The 24244-nt window shown below is 37.2% G+C and overlaps 1 protein-coding gene across 10 annotated transcripts in view; it reads right to left on the bottom strand.

Moving 5' to 3' along the window:
• Nucleotides 1-24244, bottom strand: part of LRRC4C (leucine rich repeat containing 4C) — a 1238963-nt gene that overhangs the window by 893259 nt on the left and 321460 nt on the right. The gene's annotated exons all lie outside the window — the stretch shown is intronic.

The following is a 24244-nucleotide window of genomic DNA, read 5'->3' as shown; positions in this document are numbered from 1 at the left end:
TTGTTATCATCACTGACATACCTGAGGACAATAAATTAGTCCACATGTGGTGAATATAATGCTGTGCTCAACTTTTCACTATTACTTTTTGCAAGTTTTATCACCCCATTATTAAAAATATCTTTTTACAGGGCTGAATGTCAATATTTCATCGCTTCTTGACTCTTCACCACTTGATATTAATCCAAATGTTGGGAAAGTTTCAATACTGAATATACAAGGTCAGAACTGGTTTCTTTCGTAAAAGGGAGCTTTCTTTTTCCTTAGCATTTGTGTACTTACAGTGTCCTATTCCAGTGGTTTTTAAATGTTAGCAAGCAACAGAATAACCTGGAGAGCTTGTGAAAACACATATTAATAAGACTCACCCCCAGGGTTTCTGATTCAGGATGCCTATGTTGGGATCCAAGAATGTACATTTCTAAAAAGTTCTCAGAGATGCAGATGCTGATGGTCTGGAGACCACTTTGAGAACCACTGTGCTGGGCATTATACTAATATATTTATGTCTTAATTCATTTAATCCTCATCATCAATATAGGAGGAAGGTGCTATTATTATCCACATTCTATAAATGAAGAAATTGAGGGGTCTCCAGTCACACAGCTAGTAAGAGGGAGCATCATGATTTGAGCAGGCAAGCTATTTCCAAACCCCTTACACACTCTTCACAACCCCTCCATTCTGCCTTCTTGAAGCTGTAGGTAATAAAACTCATCACTAATTGTCTCACAAGGTTTTTATGAGATGCCAGTGAATTACAAAATTTGGATGCACACAGCAGTGTGTCTGGCCTGGGGGAGGGAGTTATTAATGCTGTTTTCTGTCAACATATCGGAATTAGTAACCACCACTCTTTCTGAACTTCTACTTCCTTCAGATAAAATACCAATTGTTATGGTACAGACGAATTTGTTTGCAAGGCAGAAATAGAGTCGAGTCGCAGATGTAGAGAACAGACTTGTGGTTGCCAGCAGGGAAGGGGGGATGGGACGAATTGGGAGACTGGGATTGATATAGATACACTACTGTGTATAAAATAGATAACTAATGAGAACCTACTGTATGGCACAGTGAACTCTACTCAGTGATCTCTGGTGAACTAAATGGGAAGAAAAGCTAAAAAAGAGTGGATATATGTATATGTATAACTGATTCACTTTGCTGTACAGCAGAAATTAACACAACATTGTAAAGCAACTATCCTCTAATAAAAAAAAAAAGGTGAAAAAAAAGTCTCCTCTAGCTTTCACTTTATCCCATCAAAATCTAATTGGGTTTTTTCCATAGTTGGCAAAGAAGCAGAATGAAAAAGGCAATACAAATACATGCAGGTGTCTGAGTAGTTAAAATGGAGGGGTGAAGGGATGAAAGTCCAGCATCTCCATAGTTTCTTAAAATTTTGGAACATTAAATTACGGAAAGGTTGTTCCACTGTGATTGGAACTAAGGGACTTACAGAGGCTACAGAGCACCTGTGGCATATACACAACCTTAATTTAGAAGCACGAGTAAAAGCAGCCATTCCTTGTATGGATTTTGCATACCTGATGTTGGTACAAGCATAAAACCCATCAGTACCTTTGTGGAGGCTATCTGTCATCATCAATTTTACAGAAAAATGCTCCATCCATCCTAGATTCTAGAAATGTATCCAAATTCAATGTTATCCCATCAGGCACCAGACACAAGGTTTCTCATAGTACAAAATTTCTCTAGTAGAAGAGGTTTAGTAACAACCAAGTTGAGAGATGATGATAAACGTTTTAGAAATACTTTGCTTATTATCTATTTTATACCCAACGACGCTTACAAATAAAAGCAAAAGTTCATCAGACAAGGTTAATTTGCTGCATGACCAATTTGGGAAGTAAATGAATCCAGGATGCCAAAAGCCAGGAGCTATCATGGTCCTGCTGACTCTTTGGCAAGCTGATGTATCAAGATGTCACCTCTGCCTCCGATGAGGTAAGTTCTTCACATCCTGACACTGACTGTTTCATGACAGAAATAAGTTGAGCCTCTCTGGCCAGTTTATAATCTCAGTATCTCCTGGAGAGCAGGCACTTTGGCAGAAATTGGCATCTCCTTGACAGCCCCAGACAGGAAGGCTGAGATCTGGATAAACTAGGAGAATGGGTTCTTCTTTTGCCTTAAATGCTGTCTCTCAGGTGAGCGGGGTGGCTAGGGTTTGTCTGGAGGAAAGTTATAGAACTTTAACCTGTTTTCTTGTCAATCTGCAGGTGTATTCCATAATTAAATCAGGGGAGCCGGAGTAATGGCTTTGAATCAAGGCGATGGACACAGAGCAAGCTCTTTCCTTTCTATAAAATTCTCTAAACAAATGTGTGTCTGTTTCTCTCCAGAATGACAGTGTACCTACTATAATTTTATAGTTTCACTCATGTTCTCCCTCCTTCTTGCCTTTTGCACATCATTACATGCATATTTTGGGAAAGTCTTTTCCGTAATTGTCATACCCGAGAATTAATGCACTGGCACAGATTTTTCTAAAATACAAATAAAAAGGCAGCCAGAGTACATTCAACTTACTTGAGATTGTGATGAGTTCTCATTGGACTCCGATTTCCACTAAGTGGTCAGAAAAACACAGATAGGAGTGTGTGTGTATATATGCCTGGGTACATATGCATGTTTTTCAATGTGTGTGTGTATGACTGTGCATGCATAAATTAGCATATGCTGGGTTATAGTACACAAACAGAATTAAAAGACAAACAAGTGAACTTTCTAAAGATTTTATTTGCCTATAAGTTTAGTCATATTATTATGTTTTTAAATTTTACAAAAAATTAGCATGCTTACCAATTTCATAATTAATGAATATAAGCATTTGGTGAAGCCCTAAGAAACAGGAACACTGGGGTGGTATCACCTTATAAAAGTCAGGATTTTTTTTGTAGGTTATGAATGGATTGATTTAAATTGGTCCTCAGCTCATGGGTCAAGACAAGAAGCAAAAATGTCAATTACATCAGGGCATCAGGCCAATTGCAAAGCCCCCTAATAAATATGAATAAGATGATTTTACTTATTTATTTTTCTCCTGCTGCTGCTGTTGGGGAAGATGACAGCCTAATCATGTCTGCTCAGCACCGGGCTGTGAGTTTACATTAAGCGGCATGTGTTCTGTCATTACTGCAAGGTTTGGAGGGATATGATGGTTTTGTCTAAAGCCACTTTTCTGGAAGCTACTCAGCAATTCAAAAAGGAGATTTTCTGGATCTTTTAAAATTTGCTGGAGGTTTCAATGTGAAATGATTAATCACTAGACAATGAGGATAATGAAAAAATATCTTGTCTTGTACATTAGGTAACTTGCAGGATATCTTGGCTGTAATCTTCCTCTCTACCAAGGAGGCTGAGTCTCTCCCCAGCTTTGTGGCCCACTGGAATCAGCACCAAGATTTATTGAGACTAGTCTCCCTTTAATCACCCATCTCATGCTGGATTCTGACCGTCATTTCATGATTTAGACAGCATGTGTGTCCTAGACCTGATAGCCAAGATTTACCTTGGCCCCGTTTGTAAGTTCTAATCTGAATTATCTACCTGGTAACCTGGGTCTTCCAGCCCATGGCCTACTTTTTCCTTGTCAGTTTCCTTTCTGGTGACGTGAGCTATGTTCCTGAATCACAATCTATTCATTGAAGCCTTGCCTCCCTTTTTGGAAGATGTTACTAACCCTATTTGCCTACATCCCAGGCAAGATTTTTGTTTCTGAGCCAGAAGTTTGGTCTGTTTCCTTTAGGATCATCCTGTCCCTATTTATTTAGTACCTACTGTGTACCTAGTCATTGTATTAGATTTAAATGGATCTGTATATAAATATGTATCATTAAGAGGAAAGACAAACCCAGAGTATTTATGACTATAGTCTTTGGATTCAAATAAATATGATTCAAATCCCAGCTCTACCACATGCATCCTGTGTGACTTTGGGCAAGCTATTTAACCTCTCTAAGCTTCAGGTTTTTCAGCTATAAAATTGGGATAAGAAAATACCTAGCTTGCCAGATTCCAAAAGAATTAAGTTAATATATATAGAATGTAACAAAGTCTAGTCACATAGAAATTAAACAGTAAATGGCTGATACCTAAATCTATATCCATTATTAATATAACAACAATTTCTTTTAATGAATAAACTGTGATGATCGACCAATCCTAGAGCAAAAACAAGTGAAGGTAGCATAGTTGCAGAAAGTCTGGTGATAGAAAGCAAAATATAATGTAATAATAAAGTAATAATAATAATAATAGCTAACGTTACTGAGCACTTCCTAAGTTCCAATAGCAATACTGAATACTATATATTATACTTGTTTTGGAGAAAGGGCAGAATGGGAAGGGGGTGGAGGAATGAGACTGAAGCAAGTGAGAATATTAACAGTTGCTGAAACTGAGGAAAATGACTCAAACCTCTCTATTCATTTAATGTTATCATAAGAATGATATTCTTACCTCTCCTTTGTTATTCTACTCCCAGGAATTTATCCTGAATTTTTTTTTAATGTTACTGACATTATATAGTAGAAACAAACAAAAGCTATAAGTAAAATGAAGTTCACTGCAATATTAATTACAATAGAAATATTTAATATTGAAAAATGTCCACAAGTTTCTATCCCTCCCTACAGTCATGCCCTTTGCAATGTGACTTTGCAACTCCAACATCAAGAAATGGAGTTGTACTTACTTTCTCACCCCTAGAATCTGGGCTGGTCACAGGCTTAGCTTTGGCCAACAGAAAACCATGAAAATGAGTTTCCAATTCCAACCCAAGTTCTTAGCTTTTCCTATTGGAACCCTGACAGCCACCGTGTAAACAGGTCCATGGTCAGTGTGCTGGAGAATGAAAAACTTGTGGCCCAGGCATTCCCATTGCTCTAGCTGAAAACAAGCCAAGTCCCCAAAGCAAAGTCATCTAGCTGACCTGCAGTTGACTACCGACACATAAGAGAGCCCAGCTGAGACCAGAAGAACTATCCAGCTCAGCTCAGCTCCAATCGCTGACCTGCAGTACTGAGAACTAAATATATGGTTTTATTTTAAGCCACTAAGTTTTGGAATGGTTTACTGATACAAATGTTGAACAATACAACAAAATACTAAGCAAGCTTTAAAATGGCAATGATGACATCTAAGTAAAATCATGGATATTTTATGATATAATATTGAGTGAAAATAGTAGAACACAAATATTAGTCTGTATACCGTAATTGGAATTATGCAAATTTATGCATGCAAATAAAAAGTGGCCTATAAAAAGGACATTGCTTTCTAAGATTGGTAGGATTAAGCATTACGTTGTCATTATTTTTATTTCCTTTAACATAACAATTTAAATTTTCTCATGAAAATATTCAGTAGGACATAAAGTCAGAGACATGCTCAAGTTGTAGGATATCTTGCTGTGACATTAAATCAGTGAAAAGTACAAACCGAATCTTTTGCCTCCCTTCCCTGATGATCATTATTATTGAAAAAATGAACAAAATGGCCCAAAAGAAATATTTCAAAAGTGGAAGGAAACCTCTTTATTAGTTAGGAATTAAAGTAAAAATCACACTAGCTTATTTTACTTTCATTATCAGAGTGCTAGAATTTAAGATAAAAATGGGGATTTAAATACTCGATGGATCACAAAACCTATTTTAATAGTGAAAGATATTGATAACAGCTAAACTCTCATATGCTAAAGGTCAGCATTTAAATATTAAATGTGACTGACCTAAGATAAGGAAGAAACAATTTCGGCAATAATTCTAAAAATTACTAGCACTAGAATGGCTCATTCCTTTATTAAATGTAGATGTGCACATCATAAAGGCATTGCCCCAGGAAAATGAAACTGACTTATACGCAAATACCAAAGAACTGTGATGAAATTCTGAAGCCTGTCCTTGGAAATTCACCCTTGACCAATATATCTCCTTAATCCAGTGGGTTGCTGAAGCACAGTGCTGTTTTTCTAGCTGAGTGTGCACATTTGCTGTATCGAGAGGGATGCGGAGCTTGGCTTCCCTCTTGCATTATGAAGGCAATTTATTTTGACAGTTTCCTCAGCCCCCAAAGGTTGTCAAACATTCAACATGCTGCAGATTGAACTCTAAGCCCTGTAGTCTAAAGATGAAAGCTGGGAGGTAGGGACCAATGTCAAAGACAGCAATGCAGAATTTGTGTCTTTGTCCTTTCTTACAAAAGTCAAGAGCTCAGAAATGAATCTATTCTTTATTTAGGTTTTGGCCAGTGTCCATTCCTTTCTCTACCAGCCACATTTAACGTGTCCCTAAAACCCTTAAATTTTCTGTTATGATGACCAGTTGATTTACTTCCCAGTTGATACACTCACTTTCACCTTTTCCAGTCTGATGGCCCTTCCACCAGTCATTGAGTAGCTTCTCTCCCATCTGAGAAGGCAAATCAATGCCCCACTTCCAATTCTCTCTCTTCCATATCCAGAACCTCTTCCACTTGGTATGTAGCAGAATGCTGTCTTTTTAGTGAAACAAACTTCATTGCGATGCCATTGACCTAGTTTGAGGGTTGTTGAAAAATAAACAGCCCTGTAGAGCTCATCACTCATTGTAAGGGTATTTGCCAAGGACATTGTTCATTACATCATACAGTGTCCTATTTATGAAGCCTTCTGAAAGAAATCCCTGTCCCATCTTTATACAAAAAAAAAAAAGTTGTGCTGCTCCTAAGTATCTGTTCTCTGTTTATTTCTTTTTGCTTGTTTGTTTACTTATAAGGGACATTGTGAATTGTGTAGTCAATACAAGAGATGGTTAACTCAAGGATAGTGTATAGTTACCAGACTCTCAAGGATTTATCATTGTCCATGGCTCTTCTTTGCCTCCTCTCTTATTTTTCTGTATTGCTTCATTGTATTTCTTGGTTGTTATTTGCCGGTCACATTCATGTATCTTTTAGCTAACATTTATGGAGCATACATTAGGGCCAGCAGGGCTGTAAGTACAATGTGTGAACTGCCATTTTAATCCCCCTTTCCAACGTATAAAAAAGCTACTATAATTATCTCAATATTGCATATAGAAAAAATATGAGATGCAAAGAGATTGATTAACTACCCTAAAGTCACTTAGCTAGTGAGTTGAGGGGCTACTCAAAGTTAAATTATTTCTGGAAGAAGACACAAAGAGGAGTTTGATGCACTTGAGTAAGACATGGGGATGGTTTATCTAAAATGAAGGTAATCCCACTAGGTGAGTAAAATTGCCTTAACCATAACCCTCTCTAATGTCTCAAGAGACTAGTTCAATATCTAGAGTTCACAAGTTCAAGGTTTAGGGTTTCTGCCTATGCAAATTAGAGGAGTAAGGTACCGCCAGGCAGTCTCCATGCTTTCCAGATTGTGAATCTTGTGTTTCCTATGAGGATTTTCTTGTTGGATCACACTTGAGATCCATATTGGATCTCGCCTCACTCAGATTTAACATGATTATGTTTAACAGAGCTCAACTATTGAAATAAACAGTTCGTGTGTAAGTGAGCTTGGGGATGACAGTTTCATTCTGTAATGCTGAATTTTCACTTCTGGCTATTAAAAATTGACCTAAGTAGGATTATGTAGAAACTTTTACCTTGAAAAGGGTGGTTGCAGCATCCTCTTTCAGAATTTTAAAGGAGAAAGCTAAATTTTGATCTGTTATCTTTGGGTCCTTTAGACAAATATAAAAGATTTTTTTTTTTTCTATGCAAACAGTGGAAACAAATGCTGGTTAACTTAAGCAGGAAAGGGATTTATTGGAAGGATATGAAGGAACAGAGAGAATCAACAAGAGACTGAAAGAAAGCCTTGAAAATTAGCAGAAATTAAGGGAAGATTGACATCTGAAACAACACCCAGCCAGTGCTGCCTTTGGACCCTGGTAACTGGTGCTGGTACAGCTGTCAGGACATCCACCTTGGATGCTACTGCCAGGGCTAGAATCACAGCTAAAATGTCCCCTCCTAATGCTATAGCTCTCATGGGCTTCTGGGAACCACTCACTGTCTTTGCCCTTTCAGGTCTGAGGATAGTGGAGGCCACTTAGAGATGGTGTTAGCCATTAACATCTTAGTGTTAGCCTTAGAGATGCTATACCAACTCCTGTTGGTTTCTCTTAATCCATAGTTCTTCATAAAGATACCCTTTTTAAAACTTTCTGCAATTATTCTTTTTTTAGAGTGCCATCTGTTTGTGGCAGGAACCATGACTTTACAGGATACACTGGGTGCTAGGAAAGTCAGTCCTTGATCTTATTGTGATTACAGTCTCACAAGGCTAATGACTTGTGGTTGTGTCTTATTAATCTCTCTCACATTGAAAAGGGACAGGCTTGATAAACAGTAGGTCCTTTACATCAGTGTTCCAATTCTGAATTCTGAAAATGGCTACTTCTGTACTCAGGTGACACACATATATCTGTGTACTCTTTTCCCTAAAATACTTAATTGAAATTCTTCTTTGTGTCTCCCCCTCCCCATTACCCAGTAGCCTTTACTACACAATTAAATGCTTGTTAGGTAATTCAACCTAGAATATAATCATGTGGAGAGATGAGTATAAGCCAACACAATAGAGTAACAATGTGTGTTTGTAATGAGGCTCTTCATTAGCATGACCATTTTATTGGACCCTGCCAGACTCAGATCATAGGATGAAGTTAGAACACACGTTGCCAGTATGTGGTTAGCCACATGCTAGAGGGTATAATAAAAGGGGAGACACTGAGGAAAGGAGATGTTAGCAGTCATAGAGCAAATACTGTCAACTCAGATAAGGGACGCAGAGATCAAGTCCAAGTAGGTCAGTGATTTCTGGTTCTAAGCAGCCAACAATTTAGGGAGGGCCGGCCTGAGAACGGAAGAGCAGATGTGGTGTCAGCATCATTAGCAAATAGTCTCACCTAGAAAAATCCACACAAAAAGCGGGGATACAGCATGATCTGAAGCTGGCATAAATAAGGAGAAAAGGCAGAACAATGTCAGATTGGTGGTACACAGCATAAGAATCCCCTTACTCCTTGCAACCAGTACACTAGGAAACTGGAGTAATGAAGAAACAAAAACAAGTATCTGGTACCTGAGGGATGGGGGCTGAAGGGAAATAGCAAGGTGAGCTATCAAGAAAATATTGAAAAACTCTGTAGACTCATTCAGAACTTCAGTTTTTGAAAATGTAACAGTTCAACACTTCAATATATAGCAGGGTGGAAAATATTTATATTGGGTCTATTGGTTCTGTTGAGAATCAAGTCCACTTTTAAGTTTCTTAGTAGTCATTGCTAATAGCTGGAAGGATGCTGGGAAGTGTTGATACTCAAGTTGCCAGTTTTATCTCATCTCCTCCCATCCCAGGAGCTAGATGAATTGAGTTGAATTCTGCAACCTGCCTTATGTTTGAGAATAGCAATGGCTCCAAATTTCAACTTATAAGATGTATCTTATAAATTTTAAAAAGGGATTTGGATAATTTCTGTAGAAAGTTATCTGGAATGTTCATATATCCATATGGTTTCTTGTGCCAGTCGTTAGTTCCACAGTTGGTACAAAGAGATTATATGCAGATAGGTAGGTAGATAGATAGTGATAGACAGATAGATGAATGAATGAATAAATAAAATTGCATGAGCCAAGTAAGTTAAGGAAAAATTGGGCCAAACATAGTTAACAGGCATCTTTATCATTAGAAGAGTTTTCAGTCTACTGATATGTGTCGTCATTTTCTAAGATGAGTTATAGTAGACGGGGTGCTCCAATTGTATTTTATCAGTAGGTTATATTTTGAATAGAGCAGCATCTCTTGAAATCGGGATGCCATGGGTTTCAGAAAATGATGTTTTGGATATACTAAATATTTTATAGCAATCTTGACTACAATAGCCTTATTATATACACTGAATTGTCAGAAGATCTGTAAGACCTTCGATGAAAACTCCAACACAACTGGAAATGCCCATACAATATAGGTGTTTGTGAAGGTCATACAACTTCTCTTGAAGTATCTCCAGGGACAGTAAATTCTCTACCCAGTGAGGCATCTTTTCTTGCTCTCAAGCAACTCTATATTTTATAAATGCTTTTCTCATAATGAGTTATAATGTGGTATCTTATGAATTCTACCACTGGTTCTAGCTTTGTCTTCAGAAGAAGACAGAACAAATTTACTCCTTCTTTCTCAGCTTCCCTGAGTTCACTCAAATTTTTCCTACGTGATATGTTTTCTAGGCCTCCTCACAAATTTTATCAACCTGGAATCACTCTAGTTTCCCTCTAATTCTTTAAAATGCCACGCTTGGAATTGCACTGAGTATTCTGGGTGTGGTTGGATCAATGCAGAGAATGAGACTGCAACTTCCCGTGCCATGCAAACTCTTTTCTTCTTAATAATGCCAGAAATTTGTAGCCACATCTCACTGTGGATTCATGTTAAGCTTGAGATCAACTCAATGTCCCATAAACGTTTTTATGTGAACTACTGCCACAGCATGTCCTCTCTCTCCTATACTTAGGCAATTGATTTTTGAAATCTAAATGCCTATCCCTAAGGTTATGCACAGTTGTATATAGAAACAACCTACTGGCTTCTTTTGGTGAATTAATACAATTATACCCTCAAACGAGTTCAAGATAATAATAATGGTGATGAACACAATTATCAAAAATGGTAAGTTGCCTCTTAAAGAGTGCTTTAATACATGTTATTTCACTTTATCTCTATAATCTAGATAGAAACAGTGGGCATTATTAGCAACAACTTAGAGATGAAACAACGGAGGCATTAGAGATACTGGCCTATGATACTCCGATGCTTAGTAAGTAGGACAACATGCCTAGAACTCTGTCTTCTGCCCCCTACTCCAAACTTCTTTCCTATACCAAATACTTTTCAGTAGAACATATAAGTCAAGTTCTACATGCCAAAGAATTCTGTTGGACATGCTTCATTCAACAGTGCCTGTGGGCTAGGGAACTGCCTTTTCTCCATTCTGCAACATTTATTAATTCACCATGAGCTTAAATAAATGTAAACGTAGACGTTTAGTCATTAACATCAACGCTAGTTGTTGTATTTTAGCGGTGATTATTTATGAATAAAAATGTCATTTGTGTTAAAAATCCAAGAAAAGAAATGTGCCCTCTATTCATTAACCCTTTCACTCAGCCTGGCAGTTTTCAAGAATTTGGGAAATCGAAGCTGGAAAATATCTACATATTTGTATCAAGTCTATTCCTCACGAATCAGGGTAGACTTTATTCCTATAGATTTTTAAAGTACAGATGGAAACAGATATATGGTGTCTTTAAAATAATAAGCTAAGTAGTACTACAGAGAGTTGGGAGTCAGAATCCCAGGGTTGGGTGAGGGATAGAGTACCTGATCCCATGAGGTGTGTAAAAAGATAACTTTTTTTTGGAAAGCAGTTATTAGTTTGAGGGCTGAGAGGTTATTGCATATGAATTTTCAGCCACAACATTGGGACCATTAGGGTATTTGCACAGGATACAGGGACACAGAGAAAATAAACCACTGTCTCAAGGACAAGGGAAAATAAACCATGGTAACACAGTTCCAACTATAGTCCAGAATCGCTCCAATGTGGTCAAAGATATGTCTGCGGGGTAACTGAAGTTATCTGTCTCCAGGCTCCGGCCATTAGAATCTGAAGTGACAACCAGAGAAACCAGATATTTTTTCTGATGATAACCTCTATACATATATTGATAAAAGCCCAGGTTTAGTCCTAGAATAAAAATATTTAAGATATAATCACATGAGGAAGACTTTAAAAAATCCATGTTGTCCAACACGGATTGGACATGAAGATACTCTTCATTTGTTGAAACCAAGAGATAATCAGTAAACCCAGTAGTAATGAGATTTTCCAACTTTAGCTTTAGGCGATAACTATTTTTATCTAAAACACAAAGTATTGTGATGATGAAACTAAAATGTTGTGTTTTTTAATGTCAAGCAATTGCTTTGCACATATATTCATTTCATTATTTTAACAATCATATGAATTGAATAATTACCTTACCATGGAAGTGAAGAACCTTTAAAGTGTTTTATACATCCAAGAGGAAAAAAAAAAAAAAATCTTTCCATTTGGCAGTCCTAAACTTGTGTAACAGCCAAAATGAAATAATATAGCTTGGTAATATGATGAATCTGCATAAGACCTCCATCTATAGGTTTTAATACCTGAATTGAACTGGCAATTTATTTAATTTTATTGTTTTTTTAACATCTTTATTGGAGTATAATTGTTTTACAATGGTGTGTTAGTTTCTGCTTTATAACAAAGTGAATCAGCTATACTCGGCAATTTATTTTTATTCACACAAGATTGTAAGCTATATGAGAACAGATCTGTGTATTTCTCGAAAGATAGGACAGTGTCTGCCACATGGACTAAGAGCTCAATAAATAGTTAAGTCAATAGATGAAATTCTCTCCTAGAATGTGTTTTTCTTGGGCAAATCACAACTTTCATGACAAGCAGGAATGCAGAAAAACATGTAATGCATTTTAGAGACCTACTACTGAAAATTGTGCAATTAGTTCATCATGGATTAGTTCATGTGACCTTGTCACTTTCCTAATGAGTATTTCTGATTGACAAACACAGAAACTAAAGCTCTGAACGATCATAAACTTTTCAAAAAACAACAAATTAACCATTGGCAGATCAAATGTTTTCTAATTCCCCAATTAAAACTTCTTTCTAAGACAATGTTTCCCAAGCCCCTGTCTTTTGGTACCATTTTCACTACTGTGAGGCTATAACCCCATCATCTATACTATTATTTACTGAGTATGTATTTAATTACCTCACTTGTTTAGCTTAAAATTATTTTAAATGAGACTTTATGTCTTAACATAATTGGAAAACTAATATAATTCCTTACATAAAATATAACTATAAAATTAATTTAATTAAAGCAAATGATTAAATTCTTGCTAAATATCATTAATTCAAATATACTCTGAGGTGGCTGCCCATTCTCTTTTAACGTAAAAAGAGGTTAGCAGGGCTTCCCTGGTGGCGCAGTGGTTGAGAATCTGCCTGCCAATGCAGGGGACACGGGTTCGAGCCCTGGTCTGGGAAGATCCCACATGCCACAGAGCGGCTAGGCCCGTGAGCCACAACTACTGAGCCTGCGCGTCTGGAGCCTGTGCTCTGCAACAAGAGAGGCCGCGACAGTGAGAGGCCCGCGCACCGCGATGAAGAGTGGCCCCCGCTCGCCGCAACTGGAGAAAGCCCTCGCACAGAAACGAGGACCCAACACAGCCAAAAATAAATAAAATAAATTTTAAAAATTTAAAAAAAAATTTTAAAAAAAAAGAAATGGGGAGAAATTAAAAAAAAAAAAAAAAGAGGTTAGCAAGTTGAAGACCTATTAACACCAAACTGGGCCTTTCTCCTTGACATAATCCAGATGAAATGAAATGAAATTGAAAATGGAATTTCACTGTACTTATGTGTCCCAGTATTATTTAAATATTATCTAAAATGAAATTCTTTTTCTGTTCTGAGTCCCAACTGCATAGCACACGTTCAGTGATTTGGAAAACACTGCTCTAGGCCATATTACTTCCCAAAATCTGGTAAAGTATGTGTTTTTTCTCTTTCTATTTTTTTCTTTTCATATTATAATTTTGTCCTAAATGTACATATACAGATATTTCTAGATAATCCTAGCTCAATCTCTTTACATTATTTTAGAAAAGACACTATCCCAGTGGACTACCGTTATTCACGTGACATTAAAGAAGTCTATTTTAGTTAGTGCATAAATGTGTTTTGTTGTAATTGACAAATGAAATATTTTTCTCAAGTCAAAATTCAGGTGAGTTCTTCATTAGCAGTTTTATCTTCTTCAATGTAACATTTTCCTAAGATCTCTCTTACTGTTAAAAGGATCCCTTCCTCAAATTACTATTGTACTTTTATGTTATTCTTCATTTTCAAGGCAAATTTCTTAGAAGTCCCATTCACTTACTCTATTTCATGACCCTCCCAAAGACTTTTTCCTTGGCTCCTTGAAGAATCCCACCATTATATTAAACAGATTCTTTAAGGTCACCACCAACAACTCATTTGTCATAAATTATAGACCTTTCCCTCTCTATATAATACTTAACTAATTATTCCTACTTAACCTCTCAACTGCCTTTACTTGTGCGAGGCTGGGATCACTTGGCTCAGACTGTTTCTGTATCTTTCCTCTTACGGCTTCAACTATCTCCTCTCTGTAAATGAGTCCCAATTACCAAGCTCTGGGTTGTTGTCTCCAGCTGTCTGCTGTCCAAGGGAGATGGAATGCCCTGGATTGGGACGTAGGAATGGGGCATGGAACCGGAACGCTCCACTGATCAGATCCAAAATGAAACTCGTGCTCCTCCTGTTTCCCATTGTTCTTACTGTCACTTTCATCCATCTAGTATTTCAAGCCTAAAGTCTTTGTATCATCTCACTGACACGACATTTACACAATGGTCAGGTACTGTGTTATACCTGAAAAATATCAATTCTTATCCTCACTTTCACTACCTATAATTCAGGCCATATTTACACCTTACTTGTCCTATTTCACAGAAGTCTTTACTATCCTCCCTGCCTCTAGTCTCTGACTCTTCCAATTCATCTTGAGCAAGATGGCCAGATTGTTCTTCACATAGGGTGATGCCCCTGGTCATGCCACAGCTCCACCCCAAATCAGCCAGTATCTACCAAATATCCCCCAACTAAAGTTCAAACATCTTAATCTAGAATCCAAATCCTTACATGACCTAATCACTCCTTTACTCAGTGTGTATTTACTTTTCATCTTTGATTGGGCAGTATATTAAAAAGCAGGTTAATAAAAATTATGCATAAAATTTTAAACATTTTGATCTATTAAAAAATGCATATGTTTACATTCGTTTGCCAGTCATTTCATGCAAATCATAGGCCTTTTTTTTTTTCTTTTCACTATGGATTCACCAAGTACATGAATCACATACTTTTTCCAGTTTTAGTTTCCTTAGAATGAAATAAGTTTTTAGAGATAATTGTGAAGCAATTAGAATGCACGATCCTTTAATATTTTAAAATTTTCTTCCAAACTTTTACATTTGACTCTTCTCCAACTCCTAATTCTGCTGTAATTTTTTAGTGATTCATCTATGTTGTGTCTTTTCAATACATTAACTTAGCATTCACACACACACACAAAATACCACCTTTCTTTTTGCACCTTTATTTCTTTGGCTAACATACTTTTAAATTACTATATATTTACAATAACAAGAAACATTGATATGAGTAGTTTTAGCAACAAAAGCAAGTATATTAAGCATACAATCAGTCTGTAGAAAGAAATTTGGGGGAATGTGCTCTAGAGTGGTTTAGTGGCTTAGAATTCAATATGCCATGAGCAACAGAAATAACAACTTACAGAAATCAGGGAGGGAACTGGTTATTCAGCAACCTGAAGTTGGTTAAGGGAGATACGCTGTACTTGCTAGTCTCCATTAAAAATAATAGTTCTGACCTTTCCTTCCCACAGTCCTCTCTCCACTCAGCCCACTCAAATTTACAAGTATCTTCAGCATATTAATCTTAAGTTCCAACTCAGATTCTGCCTTTCCATGTTCAGTTCCCTGCTGCCCCTACCAGAAAAATTTTCCCTATTAAACTACAGTAACATTTGTATATGTACAAATGCAGGATATTTTTTCTCCTTTAATTATAGTTATTATTTTGTATATTTTGTTTTAAGTGCTTGGAATGCAGGTGTTGTTACTGAGTTATCTTGGTATCCTCCACAGAGTTTAGCATGAAGAAAGCAAAATGAGTGTATCATCATTGTATCGCCAGGTTAGTTCTCTATGGATACTGAGGCTTGGAGAAAAAAGGGACAATGATAGAGCTTATACAGAATACAACCAACCAATGGGTGTAGTTTGAACATAGGTGTTCATTCATTAGATGTCTTAATTTGCATTTGAATATCTTTGAAATGGGTAATTTCTAACTTTTTTAAAAGTTTTAAGTTTTTATTAAAAGGAATTTGCTGAAACAGGGCAAAATTTACATAAAGTATAATATATCCTAATGAAGGAATATTATGTAGTCATTTAAGATGATGCTTGCAAAAAATATTTTGTGTAATGGGAAAAAAATTGTCATAATGACAAGTGAAAAAAAAAAGCAAGACAGTAAATTAAAACTACAGTTTAAGCACAGCTATTAAACCTTAATGGAAAAATAGTGGAAATTAAAAGACAAATACGTAGAATGATTGTGGGTGGTTTGTTTGCCTCATTGTTTATTTTATTCAAATTTTCTACCAAGAGCATGTTTTAATTTTATGATCATAATGCAGTAAAATGTATCCTGTTATTTTTAAAGAAAGTCACTCAATTTCCATAAACTGAATTAATCTCCGTTATTAAGTAATCACTCTACTAATAGCTATTAGCAGATACCAAAAAGGACAATGTGGGTAGAAGAATAGTGCAAATCACTATTGTTTGTTTCTAGAATACAAATGAGAGTATCAATGATTTATTTTCAAAGTAAAAGGTGCCTGACTTTCAGCTTCTAATCCAAAGATTAGATCAACAGGAGAAAAACTAAATATGTGACTTTAATGTACCTCCTCAGAAGATAAAATACTATCTTTTCCCTTTAGGTAGGTGGTGCCTAAAATAATTTTTAGATATCTGCTATTTAATCTTACAGAGTCAGTGAGAGATAAAAAGGAGGACTAAACACACGTGAGAGCAAAAACCATGGCCTTTCTTCTCTTAGATGTGACCTGGGACAAAGGATGTGAAGGTTTTCAGAGATTAAGGCCATCTCGATGACACTTGATTAATATAGTTTCCCCTCTGGGCTCCCTCATCCATTGCAACATTATCTTTCCAAGGTTCACAGCTCACCATTGGAGGTGTGTGGTGGGATGAAGATGGTAGGGGGCAGGGAAGATGGTTTCCAACGACCTTAGAGAACAGTTAGGCAGGAAGGAAGCAAATGATGGACCAATACCAAGAGCACCTCCAATGCAGCTAAAAGTTTCTTAACTTCCTTAAGAAATAATTAGAGTGCCTCTTGAATGTATCCATCTTAGTAGTCATCCTAGGATCTCCTCCTTGGACTGCAAATAATGTCCCAAAGTAATTTGTCTTAAAAGGTGGTGTATTCATTTCTTAGGGTTGCTATAACAAAGTATCACAAACTGACTGGTTTAAAACAACATAAATTTATTTTCTCATAATTCTGGATGCGAGAAGTTCACAGTCAAGGTGTTGGGAGGGCTATGCTGATGCCTCTAAGGGTGGATCCTTCCTTGCCTCCTCTTACAAGGTCACCAGTCGTTGGGTAAAGCACCCACCCTATTCCCGTATGACCTCATTTTAACTAATTACATGCGCAATGATCCCATTCTGAAATAATGTCACATCCCGAGGGAGTGGGGGTTAGGGCTTCAACATGTCTGTTTGGAGGACAAAACCCATAACAGTTGGGTAAAGAAAAATCCTCCATCCAAACAATAACAAAAAAATCAACAAACACCATGACACTTAAATCTACTCCTTTCAGTAATACATTTCTCATTATTTGAAAGTTGGTGAGTTAGGGATAACATGATCTCATTATAAAAATCAATAAATCAATGACTCATTGAGAAATATAATGATACTCAGATATCAGAGATATCAATTACTCAGAGACATTCAGTCCCTCTCAAAGCTCCAGAGATAGAAACTGTTTTAATATAAAAAGTCAAGAAACATAAGATACATTCTGGCTAAAGTGTCAACCAGATATCCAAAAGAATTAGATCTGGTACCATGAGTACATGCCCTTTGCGACAGCTGCAATTTTAAGTGTTTATTTGACATAAAAAAATATAACTATTTATTGAGTATATACCTTCCACCCATCAAGCCACCCAACCATCTGTCTATCCATTCATCCACCCATTTATCCATCCGTCAATCTATCAATTCACCCATTCATTCATTTATTCAACAAATACTTATCAAGTGCCTGCTTATGTGCCAGGTAGTATCCTAGGAAGTGGCTGTACAGTGAAGAACAACACAGACTCTTTTTCTACTTTTGTGAAGTTCCATTCTAATGGGAGAAACTAACTAGAATAAACAGATAAAGAAATAACAAGATTTCTGGTTTCTTAGTCTCTATGCCGAGAACTAAAAATACACTTCTAGCGGTGGGTGTTGGGTGTTCTAGAGTGGTCCAGGCAAAGAAAACAATAAGTGCAATGGATGAGAGATGAAATTCACTGTAACTTTCAGGACTGCAACTTAGTCTATGATGAATAAAAGAGATGGGGAATACCAGAAAAGTAGCCAGAAGGGCAGGGAGTACACAAGTTCTCAAGGGCATGTTACGTGACGTGTCAAGGATCTGGACTGCACCCTATAGGGTGAGGAAGCACATCTGAAAGATGTTAGGTAGGGCATTTGCAGCCCTGTGCTTTATTGATATTTTTCTGACAACAGTTACTCAAATTTGAAGACTGAATGAAAATGTAACTAATTTGAAGAACTATTGACATTACTCAGGCTTCGAGTCCTTTTCTATCCTAGCTTCTGGTTTCAGATTCAATTCTTCCCACATCAGCCAATTTCTTTTTAGATCCACGATGCCTTTCCCGTTCCTGTTTATGCATACTTCCCTCTTCCCCACAGCCCAGCTATCAACTCATCTCAGTTCCTGGATCTAATTGCAAATTTGCATTTACTCATTGCCTACCAGGAATTGTTGCTGCTTCAACACCCGCCCGCCCCCCACAATCACTACCACAAGCCGATCTCTAAGTGTGAGGGTGACACTGGCTGGATTCATTTTGTGTCACAATCTAAATAAAATATCTGGTTTTAATTAGCAGTCATAAAGTATCCTTTAGAGGGACCATCACAAACTGAATCCCTTCTTTAACAATTTATATACCCAGGATGGATGAGGAGAATGACAATACCAATATCCTACTGATACCATGGATTTTGGGGAAATGGCAATAGTTTATATAACATGGCCAATTTTTTGTAACAACAAGCATGGCACAAAAACTATTTTATTCCTGATCATTCATATGCTTATAAAGCATTTTCTGTTCACCATCACAGAAAAGTCTGCGGATAAGCTGAGTTCACTTGAGTCCTGGAATAGCTGAAAGGAGTATATCCCCCATCATTAATGACACAAAAGGGAGGGTGCTGGTGGGTGAGCATTTTAGATTTAAATTAACCACAATCAAAATATACAATCAGAGCTGTTCAGATGAAAACTGACTCATGAGAACATGTGGCAGAAACAAGATAAATAAAACAAACTAGGTAACTACCAATGGTTTTGTTTGTCATTTTTGCCAGCCTTCAAACATTTCTCCAAAAGAGTGAAATATCATATACTGGAAATTTGTATAATATATCAAGGAGGAATTTACTCTAAAAAAGTCTGTCAATCAATTTGTAGCAGAAATTATGGCAAAATTGTTATCATAAGTGGGAGGAGCTAACTGGTTTTAGGACTCAGGTAGGAGGTAAGAAAGGCTATTGCAGGTAACGAGTGTTCTCCTTTTCTCTCAGTTGCCCTGGGCATGCCACCTGGAAGATGGATTTAAGTGAAAGAGCTTATCAAACAAAGCTATTGTACTGGAGCTCTAAAAAGGGCTTTACCATTTTATTCATTCGTTTACTTATTTGTTTCATATTTTGTGAGCTGAACTCCACAAATGGTTTCCAATGTTAGAGAGAAATTACATAATTCCCAAGAACCCAAGGGAATTACTACAAGTTTGTGTTTGGAGTAATCAGATTCATGTGCTGGGCACCAGCCTATGCTGACCTCTGTAGACCCTGATAGCAGTTCCTTTAAAAGAAGCATGCCTTCAGTTGGCAAGGCAAGTTTCAGTGTCTGGAGGTGGCTGGATCCAGGAGCTGCAATTGGCTTTGACACTGATTAGTGGTGGGACACTACTAGAAGGGACAGATTTGTGAGTGTTTGGCAGTATAATCACTGCAGGTGAGTATAAGTGTAGTCTCCATGCCTCCTGTCTAAAGTGGCAGCAGGTGATGGGTGAGGAAGACCCCCATCTTCATCTCCTCAATGAAGGAGTGGTTCATTGACCCCCACTCCTTGGGGAAGAATACATTGATAGCTGGGTGGACTTATACTATAAAGGAATGGATAGTTCTGCATCTGATACTGAATATTGAAAGAGAGGTTAAACAGGACATGAAAATGATATCTGAGATTCATGCTATTCCTGTAAATAAAATATGTATAAGGCAATCTCTAGAAGTCATTTGAAAAAGACCTTTGTGAAGGCTAAACTGTAAATATCCAGTTGTAGCAGATGTCAGCTCTCATGATTGCATCAATCTTCCTCCTTAAATAGATATTCTGAAAAACCACTGGGGATATAAGCATTTCAACAACTTCTGAAGCTTCAAACACAAGCATACTTTATCTATAAAAGAATTACTACATGAAAAGACTATTATCATTATAAAAATACTATTCCCCAAGGGAGGACTCAAGCTTTTCTTTGTAATTAAACTTCCTTTTAAAACAAAACAAAGAACATTTTTAAAGACAGCTTCTAAATCTTGAGAACACTTTGCTCCCCCCTAAAAGCTATGTTGGATGTAAACTTGTATAGGTTCTTAACTGAATTATTCAAAATGGAAGCATTTAAACACTTTGCATTTACACCTATCTTTTGTGTTTGCTTTTTCAAATAAAGTGCTTGTATTTATATCTCCATATTTTGGAGTAATTATCTAAAAAAAAAAAAAAAACAAAGGCTTGTAAACAAGTCTTCTACTTGTGATTATGTTCAGAAGCTATTTGGGACTGGTTTGTTTATTTTGCTTTAAAGAAGGAGTTTGGAACAGCTACATTTATCTTCCTAAAAAGTAGACATGGTTAAAAACCATGTACAAAGTGGTACTTTCTTATCTGATTGAGCACTCAAAATCTATTTCTAAAAATAAGCAGAAAATAATTACATAAACAAGATTTTGTAGCTGGAATCAACTCTACCTTTTAGGTGAAGAATAACTTCACTTAAAGAATAAAAGTTTTAAGCAGTTGGATCTCTTTAGAAGCTCTATATGTCAGACAGTTAAAGCAAAGCTGCTCTGCTCGGAGTGGTGGGGATACAGCTAGCACCTGTGTTGGGCTGTATTGGAGACTGTGTCATAGGCTTGGGTGGGGCACTGGGACTGAGGGAAGCGTAGCTTGAATTACCTTGCTCTAGGAAAGTGCTTTCAGACCTGGGCAATTCTATGCTCTAGGTTTAGAAGATGGTCCTTTGGCCATCTTATAAGATGGTCCATCTCCCTTATCTCCATGTTTTCTGTGACATTACAGCAGAGTGAAACCAGCCCCAGATCTGGATTTAAACATTTGCACTGTGATGTCAAGCATATTGTTTAATCCTTTTGAACTTCAGCTTCTTCATCTATCAAATGGCAAAAACTTATTATTCTCACTTAATGAGGAGTAATTAAGATGTATATGACAGACACCAATGTAAAATTCTATCCAAGCCCTCTGATCCTGGAAAACAGTGATTGTTAAGAAATCCCACCTCCCACCCTTTTTGTATTCTGGGAATCACCTTCCTAAAAGGAACTATCTTCCTAAAAGGAGCCACCCTTCCCCACATGACTTAGATAAGATCCAAGGATGTCCCCCTGTTTACCTATAATAAGGCCAGACACAGGCTTTTCAAATTCCCAGTTTTTGCCTCATAAATGATTAGCTGTACTGTTTTGTCTTCACTGATTAATCAGGTTTGGTTAATGTTTGTTAACCAAACTTTGATTATCTTCTTCCCTAAGGTCCCTGAATGTGGCCCACTTTCAAGCCTGAGATAACACATACCATTTCTTTAACAACTGCACCCAAGAGTAGGGCCACTTCTGGGCAAAACATTCCCTGATTTACAGTCTGATCAGGCCACTCCCTGTTCATCTCATTCGTCACATTTCCCCACACCTACTTCTTTATAGCCTTGTTACTCCTTCCTATAAAAGAAAAGCCTCTTTCTGCCTGACTTTATGATGTTTGCAGATCTCACGTCTGAGCATTCTCCCTATTGCAATGGCCATCCTCTCCCTGGTCCCACAGCCATTTCCCCCTCTCAGTAACCTCTCAAATGAAGTCTCTCCTTACCTAAGTCAGGATTTGCTTTTTATTTGCCACAGATGAAGTTGTTAAGGAATTAGACAGGAAAGAAAATGGCCAGGTGATACAGCTTTTCATTAGCTGTTGGAGAATTAAAAAATCCAGGAAAAAGTATTAATGTATACACACACACACACACACACACACATATACACATATATATGTATGTATGTGTATCTATCTATCTATCTATCTATTCATCTATCTATCGTTACCATTTGGACAGTGAGAGACAGAGGAGGGAAAGCTTTAGGAATGTCTATGATATCCAGATTTCTAAAAGTAGGCCTAGTAGTGTCAAAATTGACATGAATCATCAGTTATCAACAACAATTAAAACTGATTTCAAAGCAAAAATGCTCGGCAGAGTATAAAGCATTACATAAATGTCATTTGAAACTGCACAGGTCAGAAAGTGTTTTCCTAGTACAATGTATTTTAAACTACACTTCTTTCATCTGCAATGACCCCAGACTCCCAACCGCCAACCACACAGGCTCCACTACAGCCAAGAGGGGAGGCTGGTAGCAATATCCTCATCCTGCTCTAAGCAAAGCCATTCTGTTTTAACTCTTTGATATACAGAGCTTCTGGGTAAAATTGCACTCAAAGAAAAGGATCCAACTCTTTAAAACAAAGTTTGAAAGTATTAACCTAAGGCTTCAATTGTTCATATCAATTCACTAACTGACATTAATTTTATTTTATTGTATTTTTTATTGGAGTATAATTGCTTTACATTGTTGTGTTAGTTTCTGCTGTACAATGAAGTGAATCAGCTATATGTATGCATATAACCCCTCCCTCTTGGATCTCCCTCCCCCCTGCCCATCCCACCTATCTAGGTCATCGCAGAGCACTGAGCTGAGCTCCCTGTGCTATACCGCAGGTTCCCACTAGCTAGCTATTTTACACATGGTAGTGTATTTATGTCAAACCTAATCTCCCAATTCATCCCACCCTCCCTTTCCCCCTGCTGTATCCACACGTCAGTTCTCTATGTCTACGTCTCTATTCCTGCCCTGGAACTAGGTTCATCTGTACCATTTGTCTAGATTCCACATACATGCGTTAATATACGATATTTGTTTTTCTCTTTCTGACTTACATCACTCTGTATGACAGACTCTAGGTGAATCCATCTCTACACGATCAGATATGCTATTGGAACATGAGTTAATTCACTGGCTGTAATGTAGGTCTGACGTCAGGCCAAATACTAGTTCTTAAGGATTAGTCTGTGTATTAATATTAATACAAATCATTCCTTAAAATGATAAATTCAAGGCAAGATTTACAAGCAAATAAAAGGATTTGATAACAAATTGTAGATCCTACATTATTCTTTGGTATAGCTGTAGAACTGACATTCATGAAAGTCCCAAACTAGCTCATCTTTATTTCTTGCCATCATATACCTTACAGGTATCAGCAGACATTTGTCTGCTATCAGTTAATAGGTTTCCGGCTCCTGCTATTGCATAGTAGATTCTTCCATTTACTCACCAATTCCCTCTCTCTACTAGACATCAGGAACCCAGGGGTGATGGGGCACTCACGACACTTGCCTTCAGGGAGCTCACAGTCTAGAGAACAGCAGTGCTCAAACTTTATGTGTAGTAGAATCATGTGCAGGGCTTGTTCAAACCTAAGTTTCTGGGACCCATTCTGTGTTTTTGGTTTAGTGGGTCTGGGGTGAGGCCCAAGAATTTGCATTTCTAACAAGTTTCCAGGTGGTCCTGATGCTGCTGGTCTGGGAGCTATTCTTTTTTAATTTATTTTTATTGGAATATAGTTGATTTACAACGATGTGTTAGTTCCTGCTGTACAGCAAAGTGAATCAGTTATACATAAACATATGTCCACTCTTTTTTAGATTCTATTCCCATATGGGTTGTTACCGAGTACTGAGTAGAGTTGGGAGCTATTCTTTAGGAACCAAGAGTCTACGGTTATTAAGGATGTGATGCTCTTGTGAACTTGCTGACTGC

Source organism: Balaenoptera borealis (genome assembly GCF_965194805.1).
Source record: "Balaenoptera borealis genome assembly, chromosome: 11".
Classification (NCBI taxonomy): domain Eukaryota; kingdom Metazoa; phylum Chordata; class Mammalia; order Artiodactyla; family Balaenopteridae; genus Balaenoptera; species Balaenoptera borealis.
Note: the sequence above shows the minus strand (reverse complement) of the source record. Positions and strands in the feature narration are given on the sequence as shown.